The sequence below is a fragment of the Dermacentor variabilis genome, chromosome 7, assembly GCF_050947875.1.
Source record: "Dermacentor variabilis isolate Ectoservices chromosome 7, ASM5094787v1, whole genome shotgun sequence".
In the NCBI taxonomy this organism is placed as follows: Eukaryota; Metazoa; Arthropoda; class Arachnida; order Ixodida; family Ixodidae; genus Dermacentor; species Dermacentor variabilis.
In genome coordinates, this window is record NC_134574.1 from 10,080,606 (window position 1) to 10,100,609 (window position 20,004).

The 20,004-nt window shown below is 42.3% G+C and overlaps 1 protein-coding gene across 4 annotated transcripts in view; it reads left to right on the plus strand.

Moving 5' to 3' along the window:
* LOC142587318 (RNA pseudouridylate synthase domain-containing protein 1-like) overlaps positions 1–20,004 on the plus strand; it is a 115,707-nt gene that overhangs the window by 31,929 nt on the left and 63,774 nt on the right. The gene's annotated exons all lie outside the window — the stretch shown is intronic.

Consider the following 20,004-nt stretch of genomic DNA (forward strand, 5'->3'; position numbering starts at 1 on the left):
ACGTGTGCAATTAAGGCATGACATACTCTACATAGGCGGCATCAAGTACACCTATGACGACCTTTCAGACAAGGTTGTGCCATGCAAATGACCCAATAAGTCCTTATCGACTTCACTTTCCTTTTTGGTAGTCAACTGTAGGAGCATTAAAAACAAAGTTGATGCTTTCAGCAATTTAGTGCGCATGGTCAAACCTAGTGTAGTTATTGACACCGAATCATGGCTCAATGAAGACGTAGCAAGCTCTGAAGTATTTCCTGATAACTTTACAGTTGATAGAAAGGACAGAAATTATCACGGAGGTGGTGCATTTATCTTGGTAGACCAGCGCATCCCTTCTACACGCGTAAATATTATAGAGGATAGGAGTGAAGCTGTTTGGTGTCAGCTGAAACTCTAGAACGGAAAATCCCTGCCAGTCTGCTCCTTTTACCGGCGACCAATTGGTTCAGCCAGAGAACTGTGTCATTTCACTGCCACAGCTACAAAAATTACATCCGATTACGTCATTGTGGGTGGGGACTTTAATCTACCTAATCTCAACTATTGGAATGAACAGCCAATAGCCTCTGGAAGCTCCCCTAGCTTCACATCTGAAATTGCCAATTTCATGAACCTCCTTTCATTAAGACAAACTGTGCTGAAACCTGCGCGAGGAAGTCATATCCTAGACCTTTTTTTCACAAATATGCCAGAAATGGTCCAGAACACTGAAATATTGCCAGGGATAAGTGATCATGACGTCGTGCTAAGCGAAATAAATGTGAAACATGCAAGCGTGTACAGTGAGAAGAGTCGGTGCATGTACAATTACGCCAAGGCTGATGTCCAAGTAATCAATACTTCACTGGAAGCATATTTTGTTGTGTTCGAAACACTTGCGGATTAGTATTCTGTGGAAAACCTATGGGTTCTATTTAAAGAAAAAAATCTTTAAACTGCGCAACCGGTTTGTTCCGTTATGGGTATTGACTAGAAGGCGTAATCGAAGTAAGCCATGGTACACTAAAGAACTGAATGTTTTAGTGAAGCGTCGGCAAAGAATTTACCGTTCATTTAAACGATACCCTTCTAAAGAGAACTTTTGTAAACTAAAACTGGCAATGCGAGAAGTGAACAACGCTACAATGCAATCAAAATCAGCCTACTTTAAAACAATAGAAAGTAAGATAAAGCAAAGTCCGAAGGAACTTTGGAAGCATATTAAATGAAATAAAAAAGATAACATTTCTATCCCCGTTTTGACCTATGGCTATGTTACAATTTGCGACACCACAGAAAAGGCCAAGTTGTTCAATCTTTATTTTACATCAGTGTTCTCTGCCCCAACAGATTCTCGGAAAGATCTGAAATTGGTTGAAACACGAATCCACACCCATGCCTGAAATAGTGATCGAAGCTTGGGGCATTAAATTACTGCTTCGTGATTTAAATTGTGCAAAAGCTGTGGGCCCTGACTGTTTACCCAATTTTATGTTGAAGTATTGCTCTCATATAGTGTCAATGTATTTGAAAATTATTTTTGAGAAGTCCTTGGAACACAGTTCACTTCCGGCTGATCGGAAAATGGCATCGGTTGCTCCCATACATAAAACTGGCCCGTGCAACATTATTAATAACTGCCGTCCCATTTCACTAACTTCTGTGTACAGTAAAGTTCTAGAGCATGTTTTATATACTGCAGTAGTCAAACATATAGATAGTAATTCTTTATTTAACTGAAATCATCATGGATTTAGGCGAGGATTATCATGCGTCACACAACTAGTAAAGTTCACACGTCTTAGCGGCAGCCCTGGACGACAAATCATCGGTAGACTGTATTTTTCTTGACTTTCAAAAAGCGTTTGACACCGTTTCACATTACCTGTTACTGCAGAAACTAACCTGTTTTAATATTAATCCCCAAGTTATTGCGTGGATCGCCGAATATTTACGCGAGAGGCGACAATATGTAGTCGTAAACGGCGAACAATCTGCAATAACTAATGTTACATCAGGGGTACCTCAGGGATCAGTTCTGGGGCCCCTTCTCTTCCTACTTTATATCAATGACATTAATGAAAATGTACAGTCCCATATTAGGTTATTTGCATATGACTGTATATTATACCGTAAAGTTACATGTGAAAATGACTGCTTCGTAATTCAAAACGACTTATATGCCATACACGAGTGGTGTGAGCGATGGGAAATGAAACTGAATCTCGAGAAAACAGTGTGTATGAGGTTCTCCAGAAAAAAAAAAATCCTGGAAAATTTGAATATACGATAAACTGCTGTCCTGTAAAAATGGTGTGTGAATATGAATACCTAGGCGTTTATTTTTGCCCCTCTATCATGGAATCGGCACGTGGATTATACCGTAGGCAAGGCTTGTCGGAGCTTGGAATTTTTACGACGAAATACACATGCGTTTCCACAACAAACCCGGGAGTTACTATATAAATCATATGTAAGATCTGCGCTCGAATATGCATGCTCTGTGTGGGATCCTTCATCAGTAACCGACAAAGAAAGACTAGAAAAAGTTCAGTCCATGGCGGCAAGATATGTACTAGATATAGCAGTGTATGACAGGCAGTTTAGTGCAACTAAATCTAAGGCAATGCTAAACTGGCAATCTCTCCAGCACCAAAGAGCGTCGTTTCGACTGAAGCTTTTACACAGCATATACAGTCGAGTCCACTTATATAACAATGTTCAAGTGCCATGAAAATTTCATTGTTATAACCGATAATTGTTATAAACAGGTTGCACGAAAAAAAAAAGCATAACAACTGCAAAGAGGGGTCACAGACGGCAAGTGACATGCCAGCTCCGCCGAGGCATCGTTTTGGTGGTCCTGAAAGGGGCCTTGTAAAAAGTACAAGAAGGTTGCCGCGGCTGCCTCTCAGCTTGAAAATCCCTTAGCGCCCCCCACAAAAAACAAAGAAAACATGAATACCTAAGAGCATTTAATGAGGGCAAAATAGCTTGCCCTCATTAAACAAACCCATAATCGGCGAGCTTCGACTGCTTCGCGGCAATCTTGCCGATGTCTTTCTGGAGGGCATCCAAATGTTGAACATGTCCCAGCGAAAGGTTTTTTGCAAAAATGAAGTCCCGCAGGGAATCGATCATTGTTGAGGCCTCCTGTTGAGACACAACTTGTACAGGTTCCGGTTCATCTTCGTCGTCGCTGCTGTCATCGTCTTCCACGCCAGTGACTGCTGCAACGATCGCCTCATTGGTCAATTCTTCGTTTGTCGCGACTGCTTCGTCGGCGTGCAAGAATTCTTGAAGCCCCTCCACGTCGCCGTCATCACCATGCACCGTAGACCAAAGTTCTGTAATGGCGCCATCGGCAGTAGCTTCGCGATACTCCGCATCACTGATATCCCCGGCAAAGTCCGCTTTTTGGAAGCAATTCATGACGGTGGAGGAGCTGACTTCTGCCCATGCCCCAAAAATTAATTGGACAGCCATCAGAAGCAAAATCTTAAAGTCTGGAGCGGGTCGGCATTCACGCACAGCAATGTCCAGGTTAAGAGCAAGCCTGCTCAACACACGTTGGCGATATAATGCCTTGAAGCATGCAATCATGCCTGCGTCCATGGGCTGCAAGCCTGCAGTCGTGTTCGGCGGCAGGAAAAAAATTTTCACATGTGACAGCTTCTGGGCAGTCTGGTGTGCAGTACAGTTATCAAGGACCAACGCCACCTTCCTGCCTTCGTGCTGCATCCGCTGATCGAACTCGCTCAGCCACTCGCAGAAAAGTTCACGCGTCATCAACGCTTTCTTATTATGACGGTAACGAACTGGAATCCTCGCAGCACCACGGAAACAGCGGGGATTCATAGATTTTCCAATTAAGAAGGCGGGACACTTGTCGCTGCCGTCCATATTCGCGCAAAGAAAAACGGTCACCCGTAATTTGCTCTGCTTGCTGCCCTTACAGGGATCGCCTTTGAGTGCATGTGTCTTCGATGGAAGCATTTGGAAGAATAGCCCGGTCTCGTCACCATTGTACAAGTCCCGGTCTGCATATGCTTCGCGGATGTACGGCAGTGTTTCATCTAACCACTTCAGTCTAACGTCGACATCGAGCGACCCTGCCTCACCCACGAATGCCTTGTAGACGATTCCGTGCCTCTCCTTGAACCGCTGAATCCAGCCACCACCAGGCTGGAAATTGGTATTTTGAAGAAGATACGCAAAGTGCTTCGCCTTCTCTGTCAAAATCGGGCCACTAATTGGCAAGTTCATAGCACGTGCGCTAAGGAACCACTGATACAGTGCCTCCTCCACATCTTTGTAGGCACCATGCCGAATCCTTTTCCTGCCGTCCTCCATAGCATTGCCAGCACTAGCATGGCATTCGTTTTCATTCAACTTGAGCGCATTGCGGATAATGGTTGAAATTGTCGGCTGTGACAGGCCGTACTTGCGTACTAAGTTGCACACTTTTTCACCACCTCTGTGCTCTCTCAAAATGTTTCGCTTCGTTTCCAAAGATATTGCCGCTTGCTTTCTCTTCTGCGGCAGTTGATCCAGTTGAGCCACGCTGGCCGCGCTTCCTGAAGGAGAATCCTCCATTGTTGAACTCTGGGGGGGGGGATCCGATGGGATCCCCTCCCCCACTGTGATGCCTGAAGGGCGCTGTGGGTACTAAATAAATAAATAAATAAATAAATAAATAAAGAGAAATATCGAGCCTACAGTTATGCCAGTGACCGTTAACCGTGACCATCATTAATCACTAACCGTCGTTCACAGCAGCTGCACATTTTTGATACATCTGGTGCCGACACATTGATTTAAACACATTTCAAATGTTCACATTTGCACACTTTATGCAAAGCTTACTTCTACGATTTCATCCTTACCTCCTACTAGGTCAGTCCGGCTTGTTTATACTAAAGCAACATTTATCTCGAGTAACACTCCTGTACGCGCTGAAATGCATACGCCTGGCATGAGAGGTCGTTCGCTTGGGAAATTTTTGGTGTATATGTGCAGCACGACGCAGACACGGCACAAAGAATGAATGAGACGTTTATGTCGCGCTGCACATATATGACAAGAAGGTTAACTTACCAAATCTCCCAATTCGCTGTGTTGCTTGTGCGATTGTTCTGACTGTGCGGGTCTAGAACAGTGTGTTCAAAACAGTATGTACTAGCAAATACAATTTTCCCGCTGCACCTTGGTTTTTCTCTACTGCGTGAAGTTTTTTATCGGCGTTCTGATTTTTCATGAAAGGTCGATTGATGTGCTGGTGTTCATTGTTTTGTAGTAAGCGAAAACATCGTGCGCACCCGCTTATGAGACAGCTGCGATTGCTTCAGCATTTACCGCCCGCAATATGTTGATTGTTCGATCGGCTTAGTCGTTGTGAGGAATGTAAAATTCTATTTTTACGTTGAATAAGCTCTGTGTTATAGTAAATTACCTGAGTAGTATGAAGAGATAAAGATGTCATATTACAGTATGCAATGTGTGAATAATTACTTTGCGAGTTTGCCATCTTGAGGTGAATAGTGCAATAAAAATAACCTGTTGCTACTCTTAATAACTTGTTGCCTTTCCAGTGACTTCGAAGTCTGCTCCCTCCCCGAGGCTCCAAGAACCAGCACTCATCCCCTGCTGCCACCAGTCGTTGCTCATCCATTCCCTTGTAAGAAATAAATATGATATATAAGCTCATGCATCTTGAATCTTTTTCCACTTGTAGATTTCATGCTGCAATGCAGCTGTTATGTTTACGGTATGAATCTTAAAAATAAGCTTTGCATAAAATGTGCGCATGTGAACATTTGAAATGCATTTAAATCTACGTGTCTGCACCGCATATGTCGAAAATGTGCAGCTGCTGGGAGCGACAGTTAGTGATGAATGACGGTCACGGTTAATGGTCACTGACATAGTGATCTTTCTCTTGGCAACGACCATTATTCGTCTGATTTCGGCAGCCAAAATGTGCTCACATAATTGTCCACCACATGTGTGCGAAGTTTTCTTTAAACACCTTTTAAAACATTTCTTACCTTGTGGCCTCTGCGAGAAAACTTCATATGCATGCTGAAACACATTGCCCCACTTTTTGTTTTCTTTTAACAACAACAACCACAACAATAATAATATATTTTATTCACTTCAATTCGTACAATGTGTTCCAACCTGCATAAGCGTTGCCGCTTGTGTGCGGAGCTGGGCAGCCAGTGTACTGCAAGGTACTGTTTGTTTGCATGCAAACTTTTGAGCTGTTTGAGCTACGGGTGTAGTGAGGATTTTATTTCGAAGGATCAAGGAGGGTCATACTCTTTATATGTACGTTCGTGGGTGTTTGTGTATGTGTGTGTATATATGTAGTACATACAAACTTAAAAATTTCGGGGGGTTGGCACCTCGCTGGTTACGCCAATCGTTCGAGCTTAGCCTGCATTAAAAAGTGTCATCTGGCTCAGCGCTTGCGAACAATTGCTGCATGTAGCTCGCGACCAGCCGACAAAAAGCAAATGGAACACAGCGCGGTATTTGACTCCCGCGCGCATAAGGAGTGGCTTCACTGCAGAGCTGGAACATCAAGCGGGCCTATGGGCAACTCCCTTCAGGAGGACATACAGGAAATCGGGTGAAGGCCCCTTGATTAATTGAAAGTAGCGACACTCTCCTCCTCACGGCGCTTTCCTCCTTGATTCTCTTCGCCCACGGTGCACTTTTTCTCCTGTGCTCCCGCGGACGGGCCGCAGCATTCTATGGAGGCATGTTATTTTGGGCCAGTTGCGTGCCACAGTGTTGTAGAAAATTTTGAGAAATGCTGATAACAGCATCGGTAATGCTGAAGGCAACGTTTATGAGAGGCTGGTTTTCTCTTAAAGCCGTATAAACGGGGTATACTGATGTAAAAGGAGTTTGAGGACAGTTCTATACTCCAGACAATTTTTCTGTCACATAATGAGATGCTTTAATTTGTGTGTCTAATCCAGTATTCCTTGTGGCACATCCCTTTGTGTGTGGCTTATTAAGCGAAAGCATTGGATCTCTGTTTCAAGGTCGCGTTGTGAGCCACAGAAGATATCACGTGACCGAAGGAAGGCAAGAATCGAACCAAAGTGCGTGCAACCATGTATAAGAGATGATTACTGATTAGAAGTTAAGTAATGATTGCTTAGTGATTGGATTAAGATGAAATAAGGAGGATTAAGGTGAAATAAGTAGAATTAAGATGGTATAAACTCGATGAAGGAGGATTAAGGTGCATTTGGGAGGATTATGGTGGATTAGCCAATGAAGGCAAGTCAAGGAAGGTGGATTAGGGTCCATTAAGGAGGACTATTGTGAATTAGGATGGAGAAAAGCGAATGACAGAGGATTAGTGTGGATTAAGAAAGATTAAGGAGAATTAAGGTCAACAAAGAAAAATTAAGATTGAATATGGTGAATAAAAATAGATTAAGGTTTATTAGAGTAGTCTTTACAACTTTCATCTACCCTAATCTTTTTTCATGCACCTTATTCCTCCTTAATCTTCTTTAATTAATTTATTGGTATCTCAAGTACCTCATTCGGGGTTTTATACGAGGGGTGGGCATATTTAGATCGTATTATCAATGAATGCCTTGAATGATGAATGACTGGAGTGGTGCACTGCTTCAGCAGGTAGATGATTCCAGTCTTTTGCTGTTTGAACGAATAAAGAGTTAAGATGAGCAGTGGTGTGAGCTGGAGGGGGATAAACAGCCTTTGAATGGCTATGACGGGATGAAGTGCGATGCTCAGGCGTGATGCCGGTCTGGTGAAGCAAGGAGTGATAAAATTTGTAAAAGAGGCGCAGTCTTGCTGTTTTACGACGTTGCTCGAGGGTTGGAAGGTTCAGAGATGACTTAAGTTTAGTAATGCTAGTGTAGTAAGAGTAGTCAGAATGAATTAACCTTGCTGCACGGTTCTGTATGGATTCCAGTGCTGTTGCCAGGTTAGATTGGTGTGGGTCCCACACTGAGCATGCGTATTCCAGTTTGGGTGGAATGATTGTTAAATATACGAGTAGTTTTACTGAGGGGGGAACAAGACGCAGATTACGGCGCAGGTATCAGGTATCGATTGGCATCATTGCCAATGCTGCAAATGTGCGAGGACCAACCAAGATTATTGGACAAGTTAATACCTAAGTACTTATAAGTCACAGCACATATTTCTGAGCCGGCAAGCTAAATAAATTATTAGCTAAATAAATAATTAGCTGAAATAAATGATTGACGATGATGGAAAGTAAGTAGCAACATTTTTTTATGTTGAGGGACATTAGACAATTATTGCACCAAGTTTCAATGAGGTTAAGGTCGGACAGGAAAGCACGAGAATCAGCGTCGTCAGTAACAGGACGATAGATTACACAATCATCAGCGAATAAACGAATTCTGGAAGAACAACCTATCGATAAGTCGTTAATGTATATTAAGAAGAGTAGTGGCCCCAGGACTGTGCATTGTGGCACGCCGGAGATAACGGGTGATAAATTAAACGAGCATTGGTTAGCGTAAACGAACTGTTGACAGTTAGTCAGAAAGTTGCATATCCATTGGAAAACACAAGGGTTAAGGTTGAGACGTGATAGTTTTAGGAAGAGCCGTTCATGAAGAACCTGCAAAACTGAAGCGTTTCAAATTTCATTTTTCCCCAGAACCATAAGCCAATGGAACAAGCTACCATCCGATGTCGCAATGATTCTATCAAATGATGTATTTTCAAGCTCTATATGTCCACTGAAGTAAGATAGTGTTTTTGTGTGTATGTGCGAGTATGAAAGCATTCCGGGTATATGTTTTGTTTTGCCTGCTTTATTTATTGGTTCTTTGTTTCCTTCTCCCTCCCGCTGTTATGCCTACGGGCGCTGTGGGTATTGTGATAAATAAATAAATAAACCTTGTCGAAAGCCTTTTGGAAATCTAGGAAGAGGGCATCTATAGGTATGTTTTGATCAAGATGCGAGCTGATGTCATTAACTAGGAGAGCTAGTTGAGTATCGCAGGGCATGCCTTTCTGAAAACCATGTTGATTAGGATTAAAGAAATTAGCGGATGTTAGATAGTTTACAATATGAGAATAAATTATATGCTCCATTAGTTTGGAACAAACACTGATGAGGGAAATTGGACGGTGATTGTGGCACGATGATGATGATCATTTTTTGGTACTGGAATTATCTGACCTATTTTCCAGTCTTGCGACACCACTTCAGATGCTAATGATGATAAAAATACACTAGAGATGTGCGCAGTGTTCTTAAGCATTTTGGAATTGATTCCATCGATGCCAGCCAAGGATGTTAATTTGAGGGATTCAATTAGCTTGGTGATACCATATTCCTCGATTGTTATATCTGGCATTGTTAGGTTGTTGAGGTAAGGAAAGTCTGGGAGGTCAGTGTTAAGTTCAGAAGTGAACACGGAAGAGAAGACAGAGTTTAGTATTTCAGATACATTATGGTCGGGAACACGGTTGTCATCGTTATCATATAATAATAATGGTTTACAGTTATTTGGGCTAATGTATTTCCAGAATTGTTTGGGATTGTTTTGCAGCATGTTAGGCAGTGCTGTCGAGTAGAAAGTTCGTTTAGCTGTTGCAGCCAAAGAATCAAACGCCTTTTCACTGATGTAATACTTTTACCAGGCAGGAGCGGTATTGGAATGCTTGGCTTTATGAAACAATCTTTTCTTTTTATTGTTTAGCCGTTTTAATGTGTTGTTGAACCATGGGGACGAAGGTCGCTCTGTTAAAATGATAGTTAGTATGCAAGTCTCAGTGAGCTCAATGATTTAATTTTTAAATAGCGTCCAGTTGGTGTCTACTGTGCACGTCGGGAAATCTATAATGTACCAGTTGTAAAACTCGGTTAGTGCATTGTTGATGTAATCACGTTTATCGTAAAGTGTTATTTTCTTTTTTGTTTTTTTTTGCACTGAGGTAGCTGCCAAGATGATTCTGCATGCAGTACTCAGTGATCACTTAGTTCTGGTAGATGTGTTACAGAAGAAACAGTGTTGGGATAAGATGTTAAGATAAGGTCGAGTATGTTAGAGCACTGTTTGTTTTTTGGCGTTGGAGTAGATACTCGCTGCGTCAAACCAAAGGTGAGGTATTTGTTAAGAAAATTACATTTGAGGTTATTCTTAGTGTTATGGCTGGTTCGGACCTCGTTATATCAGGAAAGTTAGTCACCTAAGAGGAGTAGTTGCGCATGATTAAATGACGTTGCAACAGTTTGCAGTGCCTCGTGGAAGTGAATAGTGAAGGAAGCATCTGCGTTGGGGGGGTCAATAGCATAAACCGATAATAATTTGTAGGTATGAAGAACTGCACAATACGAATAAAATTTCTACAGCTCAAGTGATATTGACAATGGAGCAACAAAGGCTGCAATGCGCAGGTATCAGAACACCTACTCCGCGTTTGCTTACATGATCCCGCCTAAAAATGTCAAAATCAGGGAAGAAAGAATTAAGCTCTGTGTTATCGACGGTGGAATTCAGCCACGTTTCTGTTAGTACAAAAAGGTTACAATCAGAAGAATCGATGAGGCTACAGAGTGCTTCGCGTTTGGGCAACAAGCCTCTCATGTTAGCATAAACGAATGATACGGGGATGCTATCTCTGGTTTTGCAGTAGTGCATGATGGTAGCTATGAAGTTGATTTAACTCTATTTGTAGTGCTATCATACTTGTAAGTTCTGTTATCCATGATGGTTTATCGTACCGAATTTTAAAAGGTTTCTGCTGCGACTCGATTAGTTTACGTGCATGCCGAGTGTTAGCTGAGTAGTCTTCTGACATGCTGTGGTTGGACCCTCTTAGTTGTTTAGCATTTGAAAGAATACGTTGTTTTACTTTGAAATGTGCTAATTTGATAATTATAGGTCTGTTTCTATTAGAGTTGTATTTGCCAATTATATGAGCGCACTCAATATCTAAGGGGTCTAACTTGATATTAAGGTTAGAAGTACAAAGTTCCACAATCTTGTTCTCCGATTCTTGCCATATTTCACGCTCAGTATCAGCTACCCCAAAAAATACAAGGTTGCAACGACGAGCCCTATCTTCTGAATCGTTTAGTCATGATGATATGTCGGAAATGGCTTTTGTGTTTGTATCGACCACTGTCTTTATGGAACCAACTTCGGTCTTCACTGCAATTATGGAGCAAACATCTTCAATTTTTGTTAGTCACCTCTTAATGTCGTCAAAATTTTATCGTTTTGCGGTAGTTTCTTTCAAATTGATTTCATTTCGCTTAGAAGAGCCGCCGGACCTGAGCTTATTTTTTTGGCGACAACAGACAGCAGGTAGAACCATCGATGACATTCCAGAAACTTCCGATACATTTAGGCGCGTCCTGTGCTGAGCGATAACATTTCTTAGACGATGAAATGTGATCATTCGATAAAACTACACGTGTCAGTGCCCCCCTCCTAAAAAAAACATCGTTCCGATGCTGGAAACATAAAAGGAGAGCGAAAAGCAAAAGCACACTTACTAAGAAGTAACAAAACAACAAAGAAACAAAGTCCAAAGGAAGTAAAAAGCTCAGCTAGGCAAAGTCCCACAGTCCGTTAGCGCAACATGGCTTAAGGTGCACAACATGGACTACTTCAGGTCGTGAGCGGCGCCGCTGTGATGGCGACATACCGTCTGGCATGACCTCCTAGTTGAGCGCGCCAATGTGTCGAATAATCTTGTAGGGTTCGAAATAGCCGTGTAAAAACTTCTCTCTAAGTCCTCGTTGGCGTATTGGGGTCCAAATACAAACACGGTCGCCAGGCTGGTACTCGACCTGGCGTCGTCGAAGCTTGTAGTGTCGGCTGTGAATTCTCGGTTAGTTCTTGATCTGCAGGAGGGCGAGTTGTCGGGCATCCTCTGCGCGCTGGAGATAAGTGGCGATGTCAAAATTTGCTTCGTCGCATACGTGCAGCAGCATGGCGTCGAGAGTAGTTGTCGGGTTCCTGCCGTAAACCAGCTTGAATGGCGTTACCTGTGTTGTTTCTTTCACTGCCGTGTTGTAAGCAAAGGTTACGTACGGCAGGCCCGCGTCCCACGTCTTGTGCTCGACATTGACGTACAGTGTCGCCCACTCTTAGGTTGAAGACGCGAGCGCCTGGATGGATGGATGTTATGAGCGTTCCCTTTGGAACGGGGCGGGGGGTTACGCCACCAAGCTCTTGCTATTATACTGCGCAATGTCCTACCTAAGTTAAAAAGAAACAAAAAAGCACTATGAACTCCCACAACCAAGTTTTCTGATCCCCTATTGTGAACATTGCTTTTGTACGTCTCCGCTTTTTGGCATTTCCCTACTTTTCTCCCACCAATATTCCAATCGCCTCTTACTAATTTCTATTGCGGACATGTTTACTTTTCCACTGCTCTCGCTGAACCCAAGGGCTTCAAGGAGGCTAGTGGTGCCTAAATCAACCACTGGGCAGACGTCTTCACGTTCTAATAAAAGGTGCTCGATCGTTTCCCTAGCTTTACCACAGTAAACACATGCTTCTTCTTCCTTCTTATGTCTCGCTTTATAGGTGCGTGTTCTAAGGCATCCTGATCTCGCTTTGAAAAGTAATGAGCTTCCCTTTGAGTTATCATAAATTGTTTCTTTCCTGATTTCGTTTTTTCCTCTTATGTATTTCCTCACGGCAGGTTTCTTTTCCATTGGCGCCACCCATGAGATTATTTCAGCCTTTCACACTGCCCACTTGACGTTCTTTCTTGCTGTGTTGCCCACTCCACAGGCCGCATACTTGCTGGTAAGCTTCCCATTGCCTTTCCTGTCTATGTATGAGATCGCGCAAAAGGCCGCTGTGCACCACCAATCATAAATCCTGTTTCACTGACTGCAGGCGCAACATTATGTATCAGATGCCGCTGAGCTGTGGAAAAACTTATATAGGTCAAATGGGACAGTGTTTCAATGAAAGAGTTTGTCAGCACAGCAGTAACCTAAAGAATGGCTATGGGATTCATTTAGTAGGGCATTGTTACAAGTGTCACTGCACTCCCATGTTTGAAAAAACAAAATTCATAGGGAAAGGAAAAGGTAAGAGGGAAAGGGAAATAATAGAGGTTTATTACGCTAGAAAGGAAGGGAGCTAAATGTGTAAGCGCTCCCTCTCTTGCCTTGTCGGGTAAAGAAATAGCTTTTTTGGATGAAAGACTATGATGTTGCTGATTTGCAGACGTTTTTGCGACTGGTGTACGCATGCCTATGCTGAAAAAAAGGTATAATATGGCTGGAGAATTTCAAATAAGCTTCCAGTTGGCAGTCAGCGCTTGTCTGTGGTATTTGTTTCCTTGTGTCCTTGTTATATTCGTGCTGTTTAACCTCAGTTCTAAAATGTTCTCTAGGCTTTTTTACAGGTTTGAAAGTTTTGAAAGGGAAATGTTTTGCATAGATACAAATAAAAATTTTAATGAAGTCATCATAAGCGTCATTTGCAGTTTTCTTCTCGTTCATGATGTTTTTTAATAATTCAATACTCATAGTTATAATGCTCCTGTCATGAATTTCTATATAGTAGTTCGTTATGGTAATTTAGAAAGACAGGATAGTGACCACTAATATCAGATATGATAGTACATACTTGCGCTGTAGACAATGGTGTCAATATTTGTCACAATAAAAGCTAAATAAAGCCCAATGCTGTGGAGCATGTAATACGAGTAGGTGTCATAATTAAGTTAATAAATCCGGTGGAATTTAACAGGGTGTTTAGATCACAGGTGACGATTGCTTTCTCCCATTACATTAATATTGAAATCTGCAAAAACCAGCTGTAAGCTGTTATTGCAAACATATTCCAAAATAGTTTCAAAGAACAGCAAGAAACCGGCAGTACTTCCACTTGTGGGTCGATACAGCGCAGAAAATGGCTCAAGCTTACATTGAATTGTTAGTATTTCATAATAATCCATTAGTATAGTAAACTGAGGGGCAATATGACAATTCTTTTTTATCGTAACAAGCAGGGCCACACCCCCGCTTCGTTTGTTTGGACGATTAAAAGAAAATAAATTGTAACCGTCAAAATTGAATGCCTGATCATCATTTATTCTTTGAGGGGTGTAAGCCCACATTGCAACCCTCGTGATCATTTCTTCCCCAAGTTTCCATCAACATGATAGCGCTAAAGGTTAACTGAAATTGTTCTAGAAGAATCGCGACATCATCTTTTTTGTGCTTCAGTGATCTTGTATTAAATGTTGCACTGTGTCATTTGTTTGGTGACGTGAGCTAACGCACTGGGGAAAGGCAAGTTTCAGATGCTCCATATCAATAAGAAGTACTAAAGCGAGTATAAGTGCAGGCAAGCACAGTACTCTTACTCAACTTATGTAGGCAAAGAACCGCCCTACCTTACATAAATCTTATCGATGTCGCGCTCGTTTGATGTGTGCACAACAAGTGCTGTGTCGTACTGTCTAGACAGATCTTTCCATTAGTAGACCACTCTAATTTCCACTTCATTTCATATTTCTTTTTCAGCGCAAGTGCCAGCAGCCTTTTTCAGTGTCGAGCAAAGATGCTCATTGACATACACAGGCAGTGCAAAAGGTGTTGAGCTGCTTAAGTCCAAGTCTGCATTAGTGAGGCGTGTCTTTTTGGCTTTCTTCAGCACATTATTGTGCTTTACACGAGACTTGAACTGAACAACGATGTGGCTTTTGTTCTCTATTCTACTTGGTATGCAGTGACATGCTTCCGTGTCACCTCCAGCAATCGCCTCACCGATGGTTGCACTAAGTTTGCACCGTAGGTCACCGAGAGATTCATTTTCTTTCTTAACGACACCCTGTAGCTTCCAATTCACATTCCTAGAGTACTGCTCACTGCTAGTTACTCGATGCCTAGATCATTCAGAACTTTTTAGGGTAGCGTTTTCTTGGCGCAGAGCAGCATTTACAGTTTCGAGCTGAACATTTTTACTGACAGCTTCAGCCGTTTTTTTGTTAAGTCCTCCATTGTGTCATAAGCATAATCAATACTTTTCAGCATGTTCCTTTGCTCAATTTTCAATTCTCTTATTTTATTTCTGAAATCTCTTTTTACAGTCTCGCAAAACATTTTAATTTCCTGCTGTACTTCCTCCTCAAGTTTCAGGCATTCAGTCTTTACTTGCTCTTTGATTTTTGCTATAACAAATCAGTTACTGACTTTTTAGTCGAGGTATGGAAATGAGAGACAGATGCGGGAAAACACAGAAACAGAACTGACAACTTGGCAGCAGTGGCGGAACACTTGACAGAAAAATTTGCTAGTAAGAAATGCAATGCACCTATACACTGACCTGTACAGAAGCAGGTAACTTAACACGACGTTCACAGTTCCGTTGTTACTGCCAAGTGAAGCAGCCACTGACGGAAGTGCTCCTCTTGTAGACTGTAGCTTGTCACATGGTAGGACGTAGTAGCAGCACACGGGCGCATGACAGCACGCAGGCACAGCTTGTTCCACGCCAGCCTTGCGTCCAAGCTTGGGTATCAGCAGTGAATAAATCCACGTGAGCCTGTACAGAAGCAGATAACTTAACACAACATTCACAGTTCCGTCACAATTGCCAAGTGTTCTGCGATGCCAGTTATTCATGGAAAGAAGCAAACAGCCGGTGACTTCACATTTTCCTATTTTAATGACATTATATGTACGTTTTCAAATGTTTCCATTGGGTACATAGCAGATGCATAATTTTCATCTAGTGTATTGTCCTGTGAAATGTACTTGCTCTTCAGTTGCACAACAATAATTGATGTCGCTGCTCATTGGTTTGGAACCACATTTCAGCCTCGCCTTTGCGACCATGTGAATTGACCTTGGGTAAAAAGGCTGATGGTGTGCGTGCGTGCATGCATACGTGTGTGTGCACGCCGAATACAATTGCCAGTACCAGAAACTATGTATTAACCTAACTTGAATGATAGGGCATTCCACTCTCACACTATCTAAAGTGTTGGCAAAAGAAACTTTTAATATTTTATGTATTTTTTTTTTTACATATACTGCCATCTTGCATAGCCAGATGTTGCAGGAGTGAGTGCATATATATGTCAATCAGTTGAAGAGTACATTTTAGTGGCAAAAAAACAATATAAGAACAATATCTGGAAGAGCTAGTTGATTAATGAACATAATTAGGCAATAGGTTGGCAAATTCATCACCCGATAACGATAACTCACGCAAGGACCCCTCAAGGCCATTCCAAATCGTAATTGTATGTGGGAAAAAAGGAAAACCTAGAACAATCAATCGATGCATACAAAGGAACAATGTTAAGATGATGACTTCTTCTGGTGAACCGAGAAGAAGGGTTAGTGAAAACAATAGGTGCATTGACATAAGTTTTCCCATGAGCAGTTTTTATGTAGCAGAACAACACGGTCACAAGTACATCTATGTGATGTCGGCGAGAAATGGCGGTCATAACGATTATATGTAAACCTTATGACTTTTTTCTGAATAGACTCAAGCATGTCTGTCTTTGGAATGGTTTGGCGACCACACTACCAATGCATATTCAAGTAGAGGCCTTAGTGATCTGTATGCCGTTAATTTACATTCTTTAGTTGCATCTCATAAGTTTCTTTTAAGAAAACCCAATTTTCTCAACGCCTTGTTGGATATACATTTCATGTAAGCATGCCATTCAGACCAGGGGAGAAAGTAGCACCAAGGTATTTGAATGTGGCGATGCTTGCAAGCTTGTGCGCTTCTTTAAAATATATGAATTGTAATGGTTGTTTTTTATTCGAAAAAGTCATCGATACGGTTTTCTTAAATTTAAGTGACGTTTGCCATGCTCCGCCCCATTCGCAAAAATGAGCGAAGACTTCATTCAGCTCCAACTGATCATGATTACTAGTTATAGTAGAATAAAGAACACAGTGATCAGCGTATGGTCTTATTTTGACAGAAGTGCCCGAAATTATTTCAACGATATCATTTACATAGACAACAAACAGCAAAGGACCCAAGACAGACCCCTGTGGTACACCGGATCTAACATTGACACGAGATGAGTGAACATGGTTAAATGCAACAAATTGGGTTCTTGTACTTAGGTAGTCCTGTATCAAACCTAGTAGTTTATAATCATTAATTATTGCCTTGAGTTTAAAGAGAACCTTTTTATGACACGCTGTGCCAAAAGCTTTACTGTAATCAATGAAAATGGCATCAAGCAGTCCTCTAAGGTTAGGCGTGGATGCAATATCATGGGAGAATTCTGGAAGTTGTGTTATCGTCGTGTATCCAGAACGGAAGCCATGTTGAGCATGCGAAAGAACATTATGTTCAGATAAGCACTCAATGATATGTTTATAAATAATGTGTTCCAATAGTTTGCAAGATGTCGATATTAAAGAAATAGGTGTGTAGTTAGACATTACCTGCTTATTACCGTCTTTGTAAATAGGAACAACCCTAGCACATTTCCAGAGTATTGGAACAGCAGATGATTCTACAGACTTTAAAAAAATTTGGAATAAATACCGAGAGCGCCATTCAGAATATCGCCGTAAAGACATATCTGGTATATGTCTGGCCCAGTACTTTTGAAAGTATCAATCTTGAGTATAAGATTATGTACACCAGCTGAAGTATGATGATGTATAGGGCTTAGTGGCGCAAGGGCCAGTCATGGCCAAAAAGCGCCAAGCAATGGTGTTATTTACTTGGTGATGAAAATAATAACAAAGGGTATGGTGGCTGTCTATGACGAGATAGCGTGTCTGTTTAGAGGCATAAGACAGAAGCAAGATATGAGCATGTTAACACAATGACCATGGCTTGTGAGGCGTGCTGTGAACGTAAAAGGTATACCATGAAGGTGTAAAATACTAAAAATGTATATATGCCTGTAGCACTACTTCCTCAACGAGGTCCTTAAGTGAAAGGGCCCGGAGGCAAGTGCTATACATAGCGCTGCGTTCGTAGCAGGAGCCTCTGACGAGAGGCCGTGCTACGAAACTTGTGGCTTAGTATTTGTAATGCGTCAACATCCTGTAAAAAGTTCAAAACTGTTTTGTGGTTAAAAAGCGGGTCAGCACCAAAGAACTTACGCGGGTGTAAAGGGATATGCTGTCAGTAGGCTAAAGGGAAGTGCTTTTTCCTCTGACATTCCGCTTCCGGACACTCCAGCAGGACGTGGAGGACGGTCAGTGTCTCGCCACATTTACAGCAGGTTGGAGCTTTGCTACCGGTCAATAGATAACAGTGTGTGCCATAGGTATGGCCTATCCTAAGGTGGCAGGAAGTGACCTTGGTTCGCGGTGTTTTTGTTATTGGTGTGTAATTTCCTAAGTGGGGCTTAATTAAATGGAGTTTATTGGAAGTTTCAGCGACCCACATCTGTTGCCAATGCCTTCTAATTTTCTTGCGCAAAAATAGCTTTAGCTCTGAGGGTGGGATACCTATGGAAGAGTTGTGAACTTTTGTTGTAACAGATTTGGCAATTTCATCAGCAAGCGTGTTGCCCTCGATGTCTTTTTGCCCAGGCACCCGACATACTGTGATGTGTTGATTAGACAAATATAATTTGCAGAGGAGTGAATATAGATTAGTGAGTATGGGGTTCTTGAGGTGATTACCAGCTGAAGTGATTACCATACTAGGAAAAGGTGATGACGAAAGAACACTGCAAAATGTGGGGGTGCGTCCATCATCACAGGTGAACACTGATTTAAAGTAATTATTAAAGGCTTCAGTGAGGCTAAGATTATCTGAGCATGGTTGGTCGGCAATAATGAATGAAAGAGAGCTCTGACTTGGTGGGCTGATGGTTCATCAGAACTTTGATGGTTTGTTTTTAATGAAGCATCACAAAGGGCTATTAAAATAGAAACTTTTCGCATTTCACATAGCAGATTTTTTGTTTTTAAGTGTGGATAGTACTGAAGCTTTCATTGGATTGTTTGCATAGGGTTGTTTGTGGAGACGCCTGATGTGACGAATTCGGCGTATAATTTCATGTGTGTACCACGGGTGCTTGGGATTGCACTTTACCCCGCAGGGACAGGCGTTTGGTGCGTTGTGACACCACGTACCCGAGCACATTAGGGTTGGACTCTCGCGTGTAGCCGTGCGCGGCTTAGCCGTGTCTGGTGAAAGGGGGATCCTGCAGGTTGAGCCAATGCTGGGTGTTTGGACCTTCAAGGCCCCCCGGTGGAGGCAACACACCTCTTCGGCCTCGGCTTCACATAGACGGCACCTCCAGCCTGACCCATCTGAAGGAAATCGGCAGTCGCCTTTTCCTGTCCTCCTCTCCAATCTTCGTCTTTCTCTCCCGCTTTTGCATCTTTCCTGTCTTCTCCACTTCTTTTACTTCCATATTTCCTGCCAGCAAGGGTTAACCTGGTGTAATTATCCAACCTTGGGTATTTTATAGTAGGTTATAGTGGTGATGCATGGCTGGTGTCTTCAGGCTTCCAATCTTGTAGCATCCCCTTGTTGGGCTCGGTGGTGGGTGGCCACCATCACCGCCAAATTTTCCAATTTTTCATGGCAGAAGCTTTTCCCCCATTACCTGATCGCTCCCTGAAGAGGGGGCGCACCGATGAACAATTCAACTTTTTTATGCAAGCGAAAGTGCCCTTTCGTAAATACCACGTTGTCCACAGTCAGCACGACATGAAGACAGTCCGAATGATATCACCATTTCTTGTAGCCAAATCTATCACTGAAGCAATAGGCCCAGGTTATAAAGTAACGAAGATGGGAAGTGGTGATCTTCTACTCAAAGTTCGCGAGAAGCCACAGTATGACAAATTCTCAAAACTTGTAGCATTTGGGGACATTCCCGTTTCTGTAGGCCCACACAGGTCGATGAACACAGTGTGCGGTGTCATCTCGGAAGATGACCTTCTCGAACTTACCAAAAGTGAATTATTAGAAGGATGGCAAGAGCAGAACGTCGTCAAGGTACAAAGGATAAAAATAATGAGAGATGACAAAGAAATACCAACTAGACACATAA